The sequence below is a fragment of the Epinephelus fuscoguttatus genome, linkage group LG7, assembly GCF_011397635.1.
Source record: "Epinephelus fuscoguttatus linkage group LG7, E.fuscoguttatus.final_Chr_v1".
NCBI classification, from domain to species: Eukaryota; Metazoa; Chordata; class Actinopteri; order Perciformes; family Serranidae; genus Epinephelus; species Epinephelus fuscoguttatus.
Window position 1 is genome coordinate 23,123,624 of NC_064758.1, and position 19,307 is coordinate 23,142,930.

The window sequence follows — 19,307 nt, forward strand, 5'->3', positions numbered from 1 at the left end:
TATTAGCTAACATTAGCTACTTTATCCTAGTTACCAGATGAACCACTCCCGAGGTCTGGGTCCTTTAAAATCTGGGTTGTGGCTACAAATACTGAGAAGTCGCAGCACACTGTACTTGCATCCAACTTGAGTCATGTTTAACACAATGCTGTAACATTAATATCTGGCATTGGCAGAATCCTTCCCTCTAGACTGAGGACAGATGTTTTTGATCCACATCTGCTGCTGTTTCTCAAACTTTTTTCAGACTTCTCCCCTTTACATCCTACTTGTTTTTTAGATCTTGATATCTTCAATTTATGAAGAGAGGCTGTCACAAATCTGTCGAAACTTTCCTGCCACAAGGATACCACAGGGATACTCCTCTCTCCACAGATACACAGTAAAATAGCACATGATAATATAGGACACCATCAAAGAAAAGCTTTGATCAGGCCCCATAGGCTACATATATTGATATAGAGCCAATCCACAGTCAAAGATAAATGTCGGAGGAGATCTAATGACTACTACAACTAAAAGAAAACAGCACAAAAATAATATTAAATATATTGGACTGAAATAAGAAGCCATGGGATTTAGGAATAACATGAATTTGGGACAATTCTAATTTTAAAGCATACGTGCAGTTTCAATATTTACAGTGTGCCCACCACACAGGGGTCCTGAGAACTGGCCCCTTCTGCAGGAGGGTCTGGGATATTTGTGTACTTTCTACAGGGTCTGTGTTAGCAGTCAAGAATCCAAACCTGTTTTTTTCCTCATCTTTATCATCTGTTTCTTCTCCTCTTTGCGGCCCCTTACTTGGTTTACATGGGCTGTTTTTTTCTGCTCAAGCTGTCAGGGGCTCCTTACTGCTCAATGGCTATGATGGATTTTCTGTGTGCACAGCAAACATACAAAAAGCTCAGATAAGGACAGGATAAACAACAAAGCAAATATATTGACAGACAAGAGGAGACAACAGAAAAGGAGCCCAGAAACAGAGAACAAAGAAAAAAAAGTGGAAGAAAATCAGTGAGAGACAACACAGTTAAACAATGAGGGGAACGGAGTTTTTATGTTTTTAACTCAGCATGAAGATGCTTTTAAAATGTTTTGATCCACTAATGACAGCTGTGTTTAAGGCCATTTGAAGCGTCAGTCAGGGAAAGCTGCAACAAAAACAAACATTTGTAATCTCTCTGCACTGGGAGCATTTTCCCCTCTGCACACATATTATCTGCCCATCCATCCTCCCGGATCCTGCATCTCCTCTGTGGCGCACAAAGTGGTTGGGAACAGGAAAAACAGGATTGTCTGTAACTCAAGCATCAAGATGGATAGAAGGCAGTGGGAAGGTAGATAAATGTATCCTGGAAAAAGAAAAACAGACAGCATGAGGAGAAATAATTAGCAGGATTAGGTGGAAAGGAAGAGATCAGGGTAAATTAGAGGAGGAGGACGAGGGGGACTGTCTGTCAGTGTTCAGTGAAGAGAAAGCAAGACATGGGAACATGACGTCACAGTGGAATAAAGTGCACGGCTCAGGAGCATTGTGCCCGTGGAGCCTTGAACGTGATCGTCCGGGGAAAACAGAGAGTAAGCACAACGTGATGGTTGTGGGAGGCAGCATGGTGGTGGTGTGTGTGTACACAGAGCGTACATCAGTGAGCAGCGCAGTGCGGAGCATGTTTCCATACAGATGGAAGTTTGTTTACAGTAGCAAGAGTGTGAGAAGTGAGTATGCAGATGGAGATGCAGATGTGGTGAATAGCACTCTGTGCGCTTCGGGGATCTCTGGGATAAACTGGCAGTGTTGAGAAGTTTTTGCCCTCTGAATTTCCCTCCACTTTCTCAGTGTCAGCCAACACCCCCAGCTGGGTCTGGACTCACAACCTGCAGTGTGTGTGTGTTTGTGTCCCTGTGTGTGTGTACAGCAGAGGATGCAGCATTCACAACCACATTTGCATCTTTATGTCCATTATCTATGCATGTGCACATCCATGGTTAAAGTCGGATCAGTGTCTCTGTATGTGGCATGCATCTTAATGTGTAGAGATGACCCAGATCTCCACGGCCCCAAAACCCATGTTGTTATTATTATTATTATTATTGGAGTAATTTTGTGGGGTAAATTTGAAAATCCCAACTTTCAGCATGAAAATCCATTATTTGAACCTGTAATGCATTTTAATCCCATCCATGACAAAAATGTCCACCTGTCATTTAGCCATTTGTTATTGTTGTTATTCCATCCATTTATCATATGGATGGGATAAAAATGCATTACAGGTTCAAATAATGGATTTTCATGCTGCTTGTGGTTTTGTTTATAACAGGCTACAGGACATAAGTACTGTAAACTTACATACTTTGCATATTTTATAAAGTCCATAAAGTCATGTTACTGTGTTTGTTTCACACAGAAAACGAACAGTGTCTGTCCATGTTTGTTCGATCCACTTGACCTACATGGACTTCTTACTTAATTTGTGTCTCCACCACGACACAAGATCCTCATTAACTTTGCATTTGCATTATTTTCATGTTGCCAGCATGCAACTTTAACACATATTATGCCCATCACCATGTAGCCTAAGGCACTGTAGGTATCCATTTCATGTATTTCTAAAAGCCTGGGCAGCCACAGTGGAAATAAGGTTGTGTTTTTATTTGGTATCATGCTTCTCTTTCATGCACAAAATCTTGTTTGTGTTTCATGGTATTTATAGCTTACTGTTTAACGTCATAGTTTGACTGTTTGGGAAAAGATGCTCTCTTTTTTTGGCAGAGACCTTGATGAGAAGATTGATTGATTCTCGTAAATGTCCATCAAATATAACTCTACAGCCAACAGCTGGTTATCTTAACTTCACATACAGTGTGGGAACAGCTAGCCTGGCTCTGTCCAAGTGTAACAATATCCACCTATCAGCACCTCTAAAGTTCAGTAATTAACACTTTCTTTTTTATCTTTTTTTGTTAAATCCATACAAAAAAGTGTTAGAAGAAAGAAGTGTAAAAATGACAATTTACTGTTTTACAAGGGTTTTGTGCAAGACTGTTTCTTGGCCAGACAGTAACTTCCGTAATTTCCCCGGTTGCCTGGCAACTGCAAAAAAAGCAAATAGTAATTGACACAGTTTATCTTGTTTGTTTAAACAACACACACAAAAAACCCAGAAGTGTAAAAATGACAATTGACTGTTTTACAAGGAGTTAGGTGTCAGACTGTTCCTTGGCCGGACAGTAACTTGATTAACATCCCTGGTTGCCTGGCAACTGCAAAAAAGCAAACAGTTGTTTTTTCATGTTGGATTTTGCACTAAAAACACAACAACAAATAAAGCGTTTATTAGTGAGATTCAAAGGTGCTGAAAGGTGGATTGTCTTACCTTTGGACAGCGCCAGCCCAGGTTTTCCCCGTTTCCAGTCTTAATGCTAAGCTACGTTAGCTAGCTGTTGGCGATAACTTCATATTCAAAGTAACAACACAAAGTAGCATCAATCTTTTAATCTAACTCTCCACCAGAGAGTGAATAAGGGTATTTCCCAAAGTCTCCAACCTGTGCTTTAACTTTAACTTTGAATTGTTTTGAACCCAGAGATATGTGAAGCTGTAACTGTAACATTCAGAGATACATAGTTAAACACGGTGGTTTGACCTTTCTGTCATTATCTTATGTACTGTATAGCTTTGCTAGCATCTTTGATTAATCAAATCTACCAGCAAAGCTATGTACTGCTGTGGATGGCGACTACAGTAAGAAATTTTAGCTGCCTAAAAAACCTACTCAAAAAAATCAATACTAGTTTAAATGTAAGCTATATTTGGAATATTTTCACAACTCTACATTGTACACAAACTGTTTGAGGCAGCGGCAGACCAGCATCTCCCCCTGTTTAACTGTAATCTGATTGTGTTGACGATGGGGTGTGGTGACTTTGAGATGACGGCTTCAGGTCCCCATCAAAAGGGCTGTTTGACAGTTTGGTAGAGCAGTGAAAATATTCTAAACATAATCTATACCAAAACTGATATAGATTTTTCTTGGATGGGTCTTTTTTAGGTGGCTAAAACTAACCAGTTGAGGCAGCGTTTGCTCTGCGCTGTTGATGGGGGGGGGGTTACTGTAAACAAACATTTTGATTTGATCTATTGAATATGTGTTCTATATGCAATACTGAGGCTCTGTCTGTCGGCATCTTTTTTTAAGACCTTTAAGTTGATGTTGTTGTGCTCACATGGTGCTTATTCCTATATAACCCACAGCAAACCTGGGGTCAGGTGGTTTTCCAGCAACGGACTAATAGTTGGTTTCTGGTGCTCCAGGCAAAATATAATCAAGCTGTCAGGCGCACTCAGCAGTGTGTTCTGCACTTGATTGATACTTGCAGGCGAACAGAAGGGTACATACACAATGCACAGAGAGTGGGAGGAGAAGGGGGTCAATAGGGGCCCATTAGCTCAATGTTGCTGTGAGGCCGTCTATAGCAGGTTTCTGTGGTCATGTATACCTTCATGTATTGAGGCAGTGCAGATATTTAAGCACACAGAAACAGTAGTGTGTGAGGAGAAGAATGACAACGGAATCCAGATAACCACCAGATGGGCTACAGCTGTTTGTTTACAAAGATCTACTTGAATCCAGGAACATCCGTCTGAAAACCCCAAAAGACGGACTGGGTGAGACAGTGTTACACAAACTGGAAGAGATGGATGAAGAGTTGCAGGAGGAAAATATTTGACGATAGAGGTGTATCAGTTTCATTTGTAACTACAAAATCAGACAAAGAGGAAAGCGTAGGAGAAAAGATGGCCTTCCACACAAGCGTTAAAGCCATAAAAATAATAATAATTCTATTTCTATGTGTTGGTGAAGATTCTCCATCATCCAGGTAATTCAGGTCATGGTAATTCTAAGTGCTTCTATTGTAGGCAATTGGACTTGCTTGAGTTTCTTGAAGACGTTTCACCTCTCATCCAAGAGGCTTCTTCAGTTCTGGCTTCTTCTTCGGAGCTGAAGAGGCCTCTGGGGTAAGAAGTGAAACGCCAAGCAAGTCCAGTTGCCTAGCACTTATAGTACTTAGAATCTATTTCTATGGTTGTAGTGAAAGAAAGCGACATAAACACTTTTGAGTCAAAGTAAATCCAGGTTGGAAATCATCTCTAGATGTTTCACCTAATGAAGACTGAAGGTGGAAGATGGATTGTAGCCCAAATGGACACACACATATAAACACACACATTCATGCCACCTTAAAGGTGTTGTGCTTTCTGTCAAAATGGGCATTTGTTTATGTCACATCAAGAAACCAGTGTTCCCCTGTGGAAAAGGAGTTTTCTAAACCCAAGTCGTGCGTTCGCATGTATGTATGTGCTGGTGCATGTTTCCACATACCTACTTATCATGTGCAGATCTGCATGCATGAGTGTGCTGACGTCACCGTGTTAATGATGATTAAGATGATGGTGTTTATTTATCTGCGGAGGTGGAAAAAGGTAGACTGCGGTTGAATGAGTGCAGTGTCAGGGGCTGCAGAGAGCGGAGCCAGGAAGAGAGAGGGAGCGAGGAAGAGGGAGCGAGGAGGAGAGGGGTGAATAGATCTCTGTGTGGGAAGCGAGAGAAAAGAGAGAGCTTCTTGTGGTATGTTTACATGTCAACGTAGTTCCTCGTCTGATTGATTGTATCTGTGTGTGTGTTTGTGTCACCAAGTGGGTTTCCACATTGAAATACTAGGCTTCCCTACGCTATAATTTAAGTGGGACCATTACGTCTATTACATACTAAGTGTTATACAATGATATGTTGCTGTGTGTAATTTAATTTAGTAACCCTTTGGACATTGTAAGTAATGCCTGGCTTTTGCGGAGAGGGGAGTGTATTAAAGGGTTTGCTCCTGGTTATTCCACCATTGTGATTTATCATAGCGTAAAGCTACAATCCTCCTCCATGTGGCAGGCAGTGTAAATCCGGGGTTTGGCTTCATGCTGCTTTGGACCGAGAGACACCAGTGGAGGTATATTTTATTGGAAAATGAACCAAATTTGGTGTGATTTATGGAAAATAAATGGCACCTGCAAGTAATAACTCCACAATTACTCAACTGTATTTAGATCCAAGATGAAAATCCATATTTTCCTGAACTGCACCCGGCCACTTCAGAACAATTGCACACGTTAATCAATGCACTTAATTAGACATATATGTTGCTACGAGGTTGTTATCAGGAAATGACCCATCACCAGCAGACACGCTCCGCTCTGCTTTGAAGCAAAGTTCAAATAATGTGGGAACAATTGGTGTGAGTCATGAGTGCACATCTGAGTGTTTCCCTGAATTTAAAGCTGCTAAGGAGCTTGTTGTATCAGGCTGGTTGTCATTATTCAATAAGCAAAGAGGAGGGAGGAATGGGGGAGAATATTGTCTCAGGGGTGGAAGGATGGAAAAAGCCAAACAGAATACAGAGATCAGAGACCGTTGTGGAGAAGGGAGTCTACGTTTTGTTTTTCGCCTTGAGGAGTAATCTTTTGGAAAATCTTTTGGAAAACCTCATGACATGATAATAGAAAGCAGGAAATGTCAGAAAAGTGATGGGGTGATTAAAAAGGAGAGAGGAAGACACACACACAGTGGCATACCCAAACAAACATGTATACATAAACGAGGGTGTTCAGGAAGATGGAGTTCATCTCCTGTTACAGCCAATGAAACACTGAGTGTGTCAGTCACCATAGTGTGTTTGAGAGGTGTCAGGTTAGTGCCCTTTGCAGAGCGGCTCTCCTCACTCGTTGTGGTGTTTCTGCATGTGTGTGTGTGCACGTCCACCAGTTTCTGTTTGTTTAATGAAGCCCTCTCATGTGTAAAAGGAGTCTTAACACCTGATCTGGCGCTGGCTGTTCACTCGACCAAGGGTGCTAATCTGATACAGTAACTTTGTTAGACCGTGTCTAGACACACTATTATGGTAATTTTGTGCTAAGCATGGTAGTGAAATCGCAATCAACTGTCAGCAGAATTATACTTTAAGTTCACATCAAATATAGTCTCACAGCGCCAATGTAAGCTGTATGGTATAATGTGTTTATGGCAGTGTTCCCGTAGCTTCTCACGGAGCGTGACCCTACAGTTCCCAGGGACAGGAGACTGAGCAAGCTGTGGAAACCCGGCATCAGTTTGACCATTCAGGCCATGAACAGACCTTGGTGTACCGGTTTTATGCTCCTCCTCTCCTGGGACAGAGGTGTCACTTCGACTTAGGAGTTCGGGACGTTGGAACAAACTGTTTTGTGTCCTGCCGAGCACCGTAACAGGCCTTGCATAAGTCAAGTGTGCTGGCAAACCAAGAGTGGCAGCGCGAGCTCCGTCTCTTTCTCCATCTGCTCCTGCTCAGTCTGGGCTCCTGTGATTATGATGACAGGGCTGTGACAGGGCAGTAATGACGCCGCATCAACCAGCCAAATGGGATGGATGACAAGTTTCAGTGACTGACAGTGGACTAGCTGTTCTCTTTCCCGCTTCCTTCCTACCGCAATGAACACAGAGTACTGTGAGGCAGCAAAGGCCATCTCTTTGAAGTAACTGAAGATAATTATGGTAGAACGTACGGATTGTTGTCTGAGGGACAGAGGTGAGGCTCTCACTGCAAAGTAAATCATCCCTCGGTGGCCCCCAGTCTTCCTCGCTCTTCAGCGGATGTCCTGAGTACAATAGGTCATATAGAGAATAACATAAACAACCCAGCCTGGCTCATAGGGTCATGTGTTAGCCATCATGCATGCAATTAGCTGGAGTAATTCCACAGTTATAAATACAAACCATGTCAATTGTAGTTGATGTTTAAACATTTTCCCAAGATTGATGACATCCTGAGGAAGAGTGCAAAGTCCAAGTAAAACTGAAAGGTCTTGATTAGTTTTGATGACTTCTATATGGGAGTGTTTAACTCTGAATGGGCATGAACAAGAATGTAAAGAAATACACATAGAGAGATATATTTAGAATACAGTCTTTGTGTGTGTTCTCCGTGTTGTTTAGTGGAACAGAGCAGGGATTAGGGCGGATTTCTGTATCGTATTTCCATGGAAAATGAGCCGGCGATGTGCGGAGTTGACAGGGAACGAAAGGCATCAGAGCTTGGGCTTTGTGATTGGCCTGACACCCTCTGTCACCCCACGCTCAGTTTCTCTCCTGCCTCTTTATTTCCACCTGCCTGCTGGAAGGACTCCTGTTTATCCCCCCTCCCTCTGCTGCTGCCTCTCCTTAAACCAAAATATTAAAAACACCTTTAGGGGGAACATAAACAGATAGCTTGTTTGAGGATTCTTTCCATGATTTGATGTAATCATTTAATGACTGATATTTTAGTGTTGACATACAAGGAGAGTGTAGAAGAAATGGTTTTTGGCCTGTAGTTAGCTGAAATGAGCCAGAACACCACACAGTAAACAGTATGCAGACAAAGTGTGCGCAGCTAAAGTTAGTGAAGGAGCTAAGATATGGCAAAATACATAAGAACTTAAGCTGTGCACAGACCAGCCTGTTAACACCAGCACTTTTAATAGCAACATACGGTGATTGCTTGGAAAATTACAGCATGAGGTCATAGCAAGATGTGAAAAATGAAGCCATATGTTGCACTCATAGCCTGTCTTCAGCCGGGCTCTATGCATTGTTTTTCTAAGATTAGGCCATAGGATGATAGGAAGCCATGGATAAGGATGGCAGAGGAGCTTTGAAGTGGGTAAAACGAAGGGGCCAGTCAGGCATGTGAACTCGAAGAGCTGCTGAAAGAAACATCAGGTCAGCAGCGGCTAAAGAATGTAATAAAAACAAAATAGTGTAAGTGCTGAAGTTCTCTCCTCAGCGCCAATAACAACAGTGTTTTTCTCGAGGTTATGAACGTTGAAAATCATATATCTCAAAAGCCATTCTGTTTATCAGATGCAGCACATACAAGGGCAACATACTGCATGTCACCAAACAAGACTGCATCCAATATTCCATCTTCATTCCTTCACGAATCTCCCAGTTGTTCCATAAGATACCATCAAAAGCAGGATAAAGGTTGGAAATAACAATAAAGACACTGTCGCTGTTTTTATATTCAACTAAAAACATGTCGTACCTAATGGCAGTACATCAGTTGAGAGCAGTTGAGACGGAGACGGCTTATTGCTTCATTCCCTCTGGATTTACCCAAAGACTGGGTTGAATGTGCAAAGATGGAGAGATAAGAGACGAGACTGAAGGTAGGCCATTGCTACACTTTGCTTTTTCATATCTGCCTTGTCTTAGTTGGCTTTGCACCAGGCCACATCATGTATGTCACTGATTAGCCTGCCCCGAGGCCAGGTGTGTACCTGCGGCTAGTTAAAATTGCACTGTGCTTCCTGTTTGCAGCCTCCCTGATGGTTTGCCAAGATCGAGCATGCCACAAATTCATCCCTCTGACAGTGAAAAGTCATACTCCCCTTTTTAATTGACACAATACAACTTTGTCTTAAAGGTCCAGTGTGTAGGATTTAGAGGGATATATTGGATATATATTTCTTTAGTGTGTAATCACCTGAAAATTAGAATGGCCATGTTTTTGTTACCTTGGAATGAGCCATTTGTATCTACATAGGAAGCATGTATGTATGGACACTGGTTCTAGAAAGGGTCGTTCACGTTTTCGCATCAGCCACCGTAGTTAGCAGCCCCTCTTCGATGAGCAGTATTAGGAACACACAATTTTTTTTAACCTGAAACTGCTTTATTCAGTTTGAATAACCTGGTCCATTTGTTCTGGAGAGTAAGAGACCTCTGTGGATAATTCAGCTCCCAGTAAAAACCTTCTGAACGTCTGGATCATAAGTTATTGGGGAAAAAAAGCTGAGCACACTTTAGCAGGTGCTGAGCTAGTGGCCCGTCTCAGTGAGTCAAACAGCATCGGAGAAGCACTGATTTATAACATATAACAACTTTATTAAATGTTTTAACCGGTTTAAATCACCTGGTGCGTTTGTTTTGGAGAGGAAGGCACCTCTGTTGATATTTCAGCTCCCTGTAAAAACCTCCTGAACAATGAACATTGAAGGGATTCTAACGGGACAAGTTCCAGCTGGTTGCCATCTGCACCTCTCACCGCTATACGACACTCCTTTGACATAATAACAGTGTGCCACAGAGCCTCGAACAACCGCTTTAGGTTTTGATAGAACAATGGCATTTCTCCCACCTCCCCTCTCAGACTTCAAATATCATTCAGGAACCAGACGTCGTTTATGAAGAGCAACGCAGACAAGAATCCTGCTGAGCTGTCACAGTGAACAGACATATATAATCAAAGCTGTGTTTTCTGGTGGATTTGCAGAAATCTGTTTTCATCAAAACTCTTTCGAGATGCTTCACCAGAGGAGAGCGAAGATGCCAAATGATATGAGACAGAAAGAAAGGGAGCGACACAAGACAAACAGCTCAAGATTATATTCATCAATGCTGTTCAGTACAAGATATGGACAAGGATTTGGATTTAGGGTAACAGGAAAACAAAGTTTAGGCTAAATGTCATGTTTCTCATTTGGGGAGTTTTAGAGGGATGGCGCAGGTCTTTTAGCATGACATATTTACTCTCTTAATAGCATGTGTCTGGCAGCAGGTGGGAGATCGTCCCAGCCAGGTCGAGGAGATGAACTGCTCACAGAGCGCACAGAGCTGAATCACTGGTCGTGGATGGGACTCAAGAGATTTATTAGATTGAACTACATGAGTGTCGCTGGGAAATATGCTTTGTTTTGGCAACCAAAAGAACACACTGTTTTTTGACTGGTGAACACAGAATTGGAAAGTGGGGGTGGGGGCGGGTTGCGGAGTTGTCAAAGTGCCAAGATGCTCCGATTTCAGGGGAGCAGAGTTGTGATGACATCAGGGCAGTGTAATGCAGGTTGTCATGAGCGCAGCATGCTTGCCTTGATGTAATGTAACTCTGGCAGTGCCACCTGAACTCACAGGGAGGGCACAGATGGTAAAACATTTAAAAGCATTAGAGACAGAAAGATCAAGAGAGACAGAGAGCATGAGAGATTTCAAGACAGAGCGAGAACAGGGGAAAGACTGACATGCATAGACGAATGGTTTCAGATGGAACAAATAGCCCATCGATAGCCAATCAATCACTGCTTTTATCTCCTCCCTCCAAGTCTTCCTCTCCAGTATGCATCTGGCTGGAGTGCTGCAGTGACCCTGCTGTTTTTCCTCCGATGAGAGACACATATCAACGTTCTCAGAAGACCCAGATAGCAACACAAGCCTTCTAATTTATCATAAACATAAAACCAAACAGAAATAGCTCACAGGCTCCCCTCACTGCCTCTTTGCCAAGACGCTCTCAGTGCCGAGGAGAGGAAAAATAAAATATGTGTGAGGTAGTTATGGAAAAGTGAGCAAGACAGACAGGTTTCTTTTTAGACACAATGCAATAAAGCACCCCGCACTCATGTTAACCCCCTCCCCCCCCATGCAACATTTAACCACACTGGACTTCTGACAGGGCAGAATACCAGTGCAGGGCCATGTAAAGGGCTTGCTCATGTAGCACAGGTGGAGTCAGTTTCTCTGCCTGGAGCTAAGAGCATAGCTCCAGTAAAAGCATATGCAGATGTGCACACATAAAAAGACACATGCATGCATATAGTCGTATACATAATGGTGTGTACATTGACACAGCAATGCTCAGAGCCTCAGATTTCCTCCCATGAGGTAAACTAAAAAGTGCTACAGACAACAACTTTCTTTACAAGCTGCAAGTTAAGTGCTTTAGTCACATACAACCGACATGTGTGCTTCTATTCAGTATGTTTTAACCATGAGGTCAGGGTGGGGAGCCCCCGTATCTATTTACAGCTTAGAGCGCTATCAGGGTGGCCAAATCCGTCGAGTAAGAAAGACTGTATAACTGCATGACCTCGGTTCATGCACCATGTTGGCCTGCACATGCTCCTTGAAGTGTCCTTATGTAAGGTAGTGCAACCCCAGCAGCTGAAGGGGTGTATGCTCTACAGGTGGACGAGCAGCCCTCAAACAGAAATAGTTAAGCGATCAAAACTGAAAGAAACTTTTCTAAAGGGGATCACTTCACTTTGTGCAGAGCTGTGATGTTAAAGGGACAGTTCACTCCAGAATCAAAACACAGTGTTAGAGATATTGCCTGTAGAGATGTCTGCCTCCCCTGAAATATAATACAAAGATAGTCCACAGACCTTGTTGTAAGTAGTTTCATGTGGAATCTATTTTCTTTCTACCGAACTACACCCGCCAACTGTGTAACTGTGCAGAAGGAAGCGTGCTTAACAAATAGCAACAATAACATTTTAGCTAATAGTTTGATACTGTTACCAAAGACAGCTAACATTACAGCTCAGCTGAGGAGGATGCCATTAATGTTTCAGGCTGTTCTCATGCACTGTCAGTACGTTTTCCTACGAGAGAGATGACCAATACACTGATGGGAGTAAGATGCAGGTAGGGGTGATGGATGGGACACAAAACATGGGACTTTCCCTCAGGGCTTTCACCAGGAGGCCAGTGTTCAGAACCATGCAAACTTTGAGTGAACTTTGAGTCAAGGCCTTAACCTAAAGCAACCTAACCATGTTTTTTTTCTCTCTAATCCTAACAAAATTAACTTTATTTGCCTAAATGTAACGTCATTCATGGGACGCTAATTCGTAAGATATATAGCTTGTTGTATGAGGATATGTTCAACGTTTATACCTCGCGCTGTGATTAGCACAAGCCTCTGGTCCATGAGTAGAGGTACTCTCCCTTATGCATAGTGAAACGTAAGTGTAGTTTGGTAGGAAGAAAATCGTTCCAATGTGAAACAGCTCACAACAAGGTCTGTGGATCATCTTGAGTAAGCGGGTCATGATTTCTGGAGACATTACTGTTGAGTTTCTCAATTTTTTTTGCTGCTTTATGCTCCACAAGCCGAGTGCCATCTTGTTCCTTTATATTTAAGAGAAGGCAGGCATCTCTATGGCCGATATCTCCAACATTCGCAGTAACAGTGGCTCAGGAGATAGAGCAGATTGTCCACTAATTGGAACACTGGCGGCTCGATCCTTGGCTCTTCTCAAAGTATCCTCGGACAAGACGCTGAACCCCAAATTGCTCCTGATGGCTGTTCCATCAGTGTGTGAGTGTGTTTGAGATGAGTAGCAGGTGGCACCTTGTATGGTAGCCTCGGCTGCCAGTGTGTGAACGTGTTTGTGAATGTGACAAGTCGTGTTAAAGGGCTTTGAGTGGTTGGAAGACTAGAAAGGTGCTGTGCAAGTGAGGGTCTATTTACCTCTTGGCAACTCACACCAAAACAGTCTACCTTGATACAGGTAAAAGGAAAATATGTATTTCTGATTTTGGGGTGAACATTCCCTTTAAGGATTGTGTGCTCTCACTAGGTGGTAACCCTCTGGTGCAAAAAAAAATAACAGTGCGCAGCTCCTGATAAAGAGGCAAGCAGGAGTCAAGAGATGCTTTACTGGCTCCTCTCCATGCAAAGATAAGAAGGTGATGAAGTGTTTCAAGAGCTAACTGTCCAGTGAACTCCCTGATTACCAAACTATATCAGCTATATATCATTTTGTTCCTCCTCCCAAACAAAACCTCTCCATCCTCCCCACCCTCAATTAGCCCGTTACCCTCAGCACTCCCCCTTCTCCTCCAGCCAAGTCTGCACTCTCTCCCTCTCAGTCCTCTGCATGCCATCCCCCTTGACCTCCTTTCTACATCCATTTCTGCCAAGCGAACATCACCCTTAACTTCTCGCACCTACTCATTCGTAATTCTTCTTTGATTGGGGCTGTCACTGCTGAGGAAGACACTGGAAGTCCCTGTAAACAGAAAGCCAAGAGGACACACAGAGAGCCAAAAACACACACGGCCAGGCCCAAGTAATGGAGAATAGCTGACCGCTGACGTAGCTTAATGTAACTAAGCCATAGCTGTGGGGGAAAAAAAAAAGCCCCATTAACAGAGAGCAGGGCCGGCTGACTGGATGCAGCTGTGCTCGGCAGAGCCTGATCAGAGGCAAGTTGATTGATTGTGATCACCTGCAATGCACTGCGTACTGCGTAGCATAGCAGAGCTGATCAACATGAGAAGGAGGGAGCATGTTCATAAGATGTGGAAATTACCCAGTGGATGTTGGATTACACTGGACTGATAGTGTGTGTGTGAAGGAGTGACAGAATGAGAGAAGGAAAGAGAGGAGGACTCTGGAAATGATCAGGAGAAAGCTGGGACAGAGCTGCGGCCAATAATAAAACCTCATGCTTTTATATCAGTGTCATATCTTGTGGTTTGACTCAACCTTTCAGATTAGCATTTACCTTTGAAATATGAAGAAAAATACTAAACTGAGTGCTTCAAAAAGACGTGAGAAGGAAAGGAATGAAGCAGACGTAGGGAGGAGGTGCAGGTGAAGGAGTGAAGCAGCCAGCACACGCAAGTTTAGTGAGTGCTTGAAAGATAAAACACTTGTATGAGTGTAGATGATGATAGATATGGCTGGAGTTTGGATGATGAGGGATAAGTAAGGGAGATTACATAAAATAACGTCACAGAAATTTCCTTTATCAACCTGGTCGGTCAAGCATGCTCCTTCATTACATTCTAGACACCAGACAGCAGGGAGGGACATTTGAAACTCACTATTATGAGAAAAAAAAATTATTACTGTGTAACATCTTGCCATGCAGCTTTCAGATATCTGTCTGCATGTCAGCCTTCACCCCAATACAGTGGAGGTTAATACAATTTTGTTTGTGCTGCAGACAGTATCGAAACATTAAATGATTCAACAGCAACATTTCTTTCACGTTGCCATTGCTCTGGATAATCCATTTATTTACTATTTTGAGCTCTGTGGATTATCCAAAGCATCAGGGACACCAATTCTGGGAAAAAGAAGCTCTTGTTTCACATTCAGTGCCAAGAAAAAAACTTGTGGAAGCTACTCTTCAGTCTGTTATTGATTATGGTGACATATTGTATACGCATGCAGCCTCCTCCATTTTATGGGGCCATGATTCAGTGTATCATGCGTCTGTACGCTTCATTACAAACGACAAAATCCCTTACTCACCACTGCATTCTTTATGATTTGTTGGGTTGGACATCATTGACCATTTGCAGGAAATTGCACTACTAGATTTTTATCTACAAATCTTTACTACAAGATAAACGTCCAGCTTACCTCAGTGCTCTTTGGCTCTGGCCGTTACCAGTTACGCTTCTCCATGTGGTTGTTTTTTAATGTGTTGCAGGTTTTGACAGATGTGGGGAAAACAGCATGTTCCTACTAAGCACCGTGGGCATGGACTAATCTGCACAAACATCTAAAATAGAAACTTTTAAATCTATTGATGAATTTAAGGGCATCATAAAGAACATACTGACAGAGGCATGTGGTTGTTTTTCCTGAGAGGCCACTGTGTTAATAGCTGTTCTGTTTTATTGTGAACTCTGTCATGTTGTGCATGTTGTATTTTTAAATGTTGGGATTTTGCAGGGCTGCTACCTTGGCCAAGTCTCTCAAAAGATTTTTATCTTTCTATCTCTCTGGTAGAATAAAGGTAAAATAAATACAATTTTAAAAGGCTTACACTGACATTTTTAAATGTGATTTAAAAATGGGTGATGAAATTAGAAATGAGCAAGAATTTAGTAAAAAGAGAAAATTAAAAACAAGGAAATACATTTTAAAAAAAGGAAAGAAAGTTAAAAACAAGGAAATTACCTGAAAAAAGAGCTTGAAATACATAATACATAATTTAAAATAATTAATTGTGACAATTACAAATATAGTTTTTCCTCTAGCTTTTTACTTTTTTCCCTGTAGCTTTTAAAAAAATATTTTCTAAATCTACTATTTTATATTGCAATTTGGGGAACAAGTTGCTCATTGCCCTTTTCCCTGTGTTTTTGACAGATATTGCACCAATCTGCTCAATTGAAGGTTTGAATATTTCTGTAAGGCGTCTAAAGGCAGCACAAGAAAAGTGATACCGCTCCAGTTAATGCTGTTTTTCGATACCTCATTTGTATAAGAATAGCAGCACAAACCTTAGGAATAGATATCCGTAAAACTGCTGAACACATAAAACCAAAACCATCTGCAAGGCTCAGTAGGGTTATTTTTTTGTTTTGTTGTGTTTTTGTTTTGTTTTGGTAGTGCGGTGACCAACCCTTAAAAGGCAGCTCTTACAGCTAAAGCTGTGCAGATTAGAAACACCGCCACATATAAATATACAGTCATAAATATACCTATAAATATTGTTTAGATTATACTGTGCAACATTCCTGTGCAGTTTCCCGACTTGTGCAATAACATTTACTAATTTCTGTGTGTTAATATTTTTTAGTTTTATATTTCAAAGCTACACACCATGCGTGTATTAGTTATCCTGTGCAGTCATCCATCATCTGTATAAGTTCACTTGTATAAAGCTTTTATATTTATTTCTTATTATTTTTTATCATTTTGATTTTCCACTCAATCTCTTTTTCTAATTTGCCTGCGTCTCTTTAGCAGCTGGTACCAGTAAATTTCCTGGGCGTGGGATGGAAACAGTTTATCTTAGCTTCTTCATAGGTTCATTCAAGGACTGAAAGGTGGCCCCTAAAGGTCAAATGGCCAGTGATTCATTGCAATATCTCCCTTGTTCCACAAATGTCCGAGCATCTGCCTTGTGGCGTGGCTCCAGCTGGGGCTCAGCGGGGACACAGCAGCAGCTCAAGAGAGAGGGAGGGGTGGGCTGAGAGGTGAGGACTGACAGCGGAGAGAGTGTGTAACTCCACGTACAATGATGAGAGGTGATGTAAGGTACAGTGAGATAAACAGTGAGTGGAGGAAGACAATTAGAAAAAGCTGGCCCGGAGTGGGGAACCTCTTACAGAAAGCAAAACAAAATGTGATTGATTCTAACTCTCTGTCGAGCAAAGAACTGACATGAATGGAGAGGGGGTAAAACGGTCAAAGACGGCCAGCTGGCAGAGGCCAAAGTACACACATAGTAATTCCCTGCACATTTCACAACACACTGTATGATTATGTATGATTGTTGATTTCCAAGGACGTTTAAAAAAAAAAAAAGGAGCCTCATCACCAAGGATTTCTTTGCTCAATACACAAATGCTCCAACAGAGGAAACAGTTTGTAACTTTCCCACAGAATTAGACGCATGACAAACTGGACAGTGCCATCACAATGGGATGTGTCCCTGTGACCGCACTGGAAAAGGAGAGGCGAACTGGGATTATTTGTACAATGTATGTAAGCAGAAGGTCACTGCTGAATGATGCCTAACATCCATCTACTCCTCCTCCTGCAGCTGCTGGCTCAGATGACCCTGGCAGTTTTTCTTAAAATGACCGTGTGATCAGAGTTTTCTACAAAACAAGATGAGACAATAATGGATGGCTTCATTTTACCAGGTGGAACTATAACAAATGGTTTGGTTTTATGTTAAATGCAGATAATACCAACAGAGAGGAAAGCCAAAATTCTTCACGTTTGTCTTAGAAACTCATCGTCTGAGGCCAGGAACCTGATTCCTAGAAATCACATGAGAAGACCAAGAATCATCTTAATGCTCCCAATTGTGTGGAACAATCTGCCTGCCAGAGATTCTTGCATCCCAAGTTTCCCTGCAGCTTTTTCACACTACTGTCAGTACAGTTACACGGACACACAGTGATCCACCGCATATGTAACGGGCAGCGCACACACAAACAGTTGAGCTCAATTTGCTGCAGGGTTACAGTGTAGTGGTGACTCTAGACAGTGGTGTTGCCACCTAGTGATGAAATGTAAAACAGCAACTTGTCATCCGATGGTGCATGCAAGGCATTGATGGAGCGTGAAATTGTAAAACAAACGGAAGGATCAGTGAGCTTTATCTTATTTGGAGAGAAATAATCATTATCCCCAGCCAGAGGCCGGGAGAGAGCTTCTGTCTTTAAAGCAGAGGCAAAGAGTCAAGATAAATCTTTACTGATCTCAGCATAAAAAAACTCGTGTTGTATAAAGACTTTACACACTCAGCTGCCAGATTATTAGGTACACCTACTGCCAAAACTAATGCAGCCTCATATAGTAGTCCTGACATGAATTCTACCTTTATGACAGCTGTAATGTTCAGTTGTAAAGAGATGTTGATTCAACTGTATGATCATTTCTAAGGATTTAGTTTGTGGTACTGTTGAACTGTAGCCCACTGATTCCCAATCAGGGGTACTTGTACTTTTAGAGGTACGTCTGTAGTTACCAGGGGGGGTATATGGAAATACTGTGGTGTAGCTCAACTAATGTGAACACCACTTTTAAATAACAATTTGATTAGAAAATAAAATAAAAAATGTATATATATCCATATACCGAGTCAGCTGTAACTTGCACACAATGTATTGCAATTGGAGTGGGTAAAAAGTAGTTACCAAGCAGGCAGAGAAATCTAAACAGTTTGCTAAAAGTAATGTGTAAATACTTAAAAAAAAAGAAGGTTAAAATAAGGAATATACAGTTTGAATAGTCAGATAACAGTAAATGATAAATAGCTTGAAAAGATAGCTAAAATTAATTACTATACAGTTATCTTAAAGTAATGGCTACGTGGTTAAAACAGCTAAGCGTCCGGCTTCTGCCACTAGCAGTACAAAATGCAAACTTTACCAAACTAACCTAAACATTTAGAGTTACATTGTATAAAAAAATGCCGCAACAATATTGTTAAATATTATAAAAGTTTTACAAGAAACATTTTTTAACAGCGATAACTAATATTCAGTTAATAATGAATTCAAAGGAAGGGTGGTGCATCTAACAGAGGTGCGAGGGTACATCTTAAAGAAAAGGTTAGGGTGCACAAAATAATAGAAACACCCAGATATGCTGAGTGTACATATATATAGTTTGAAAGTCTATTTATCATCCGAGAGACGTTTATATTCAAACATCTGTCCAAAAACATCACAATAGGGAAGATTATTTCTTCTTTATTTGTGTTATACAGTATATATATCCGCCCACAGTTATGATAAAAGCAGCCTTCTCATGTCTGGCTTTAAAAGCTCTTGTCTGCTTAGACTTTAAGACAACAGGATGTGCACCTCCTCTGATACAGTATATCTGAAATAGCTACATTACAGTTTTTAATGTACAGTTGATCTGATGTGAACACACAGGACAGAACATGTAACATATAACAGGCACCTTGATATTAAAGTTACAGTATGACACATAAGGGTAAGGCATTAACGATCATAGCACATTTTGGTTGA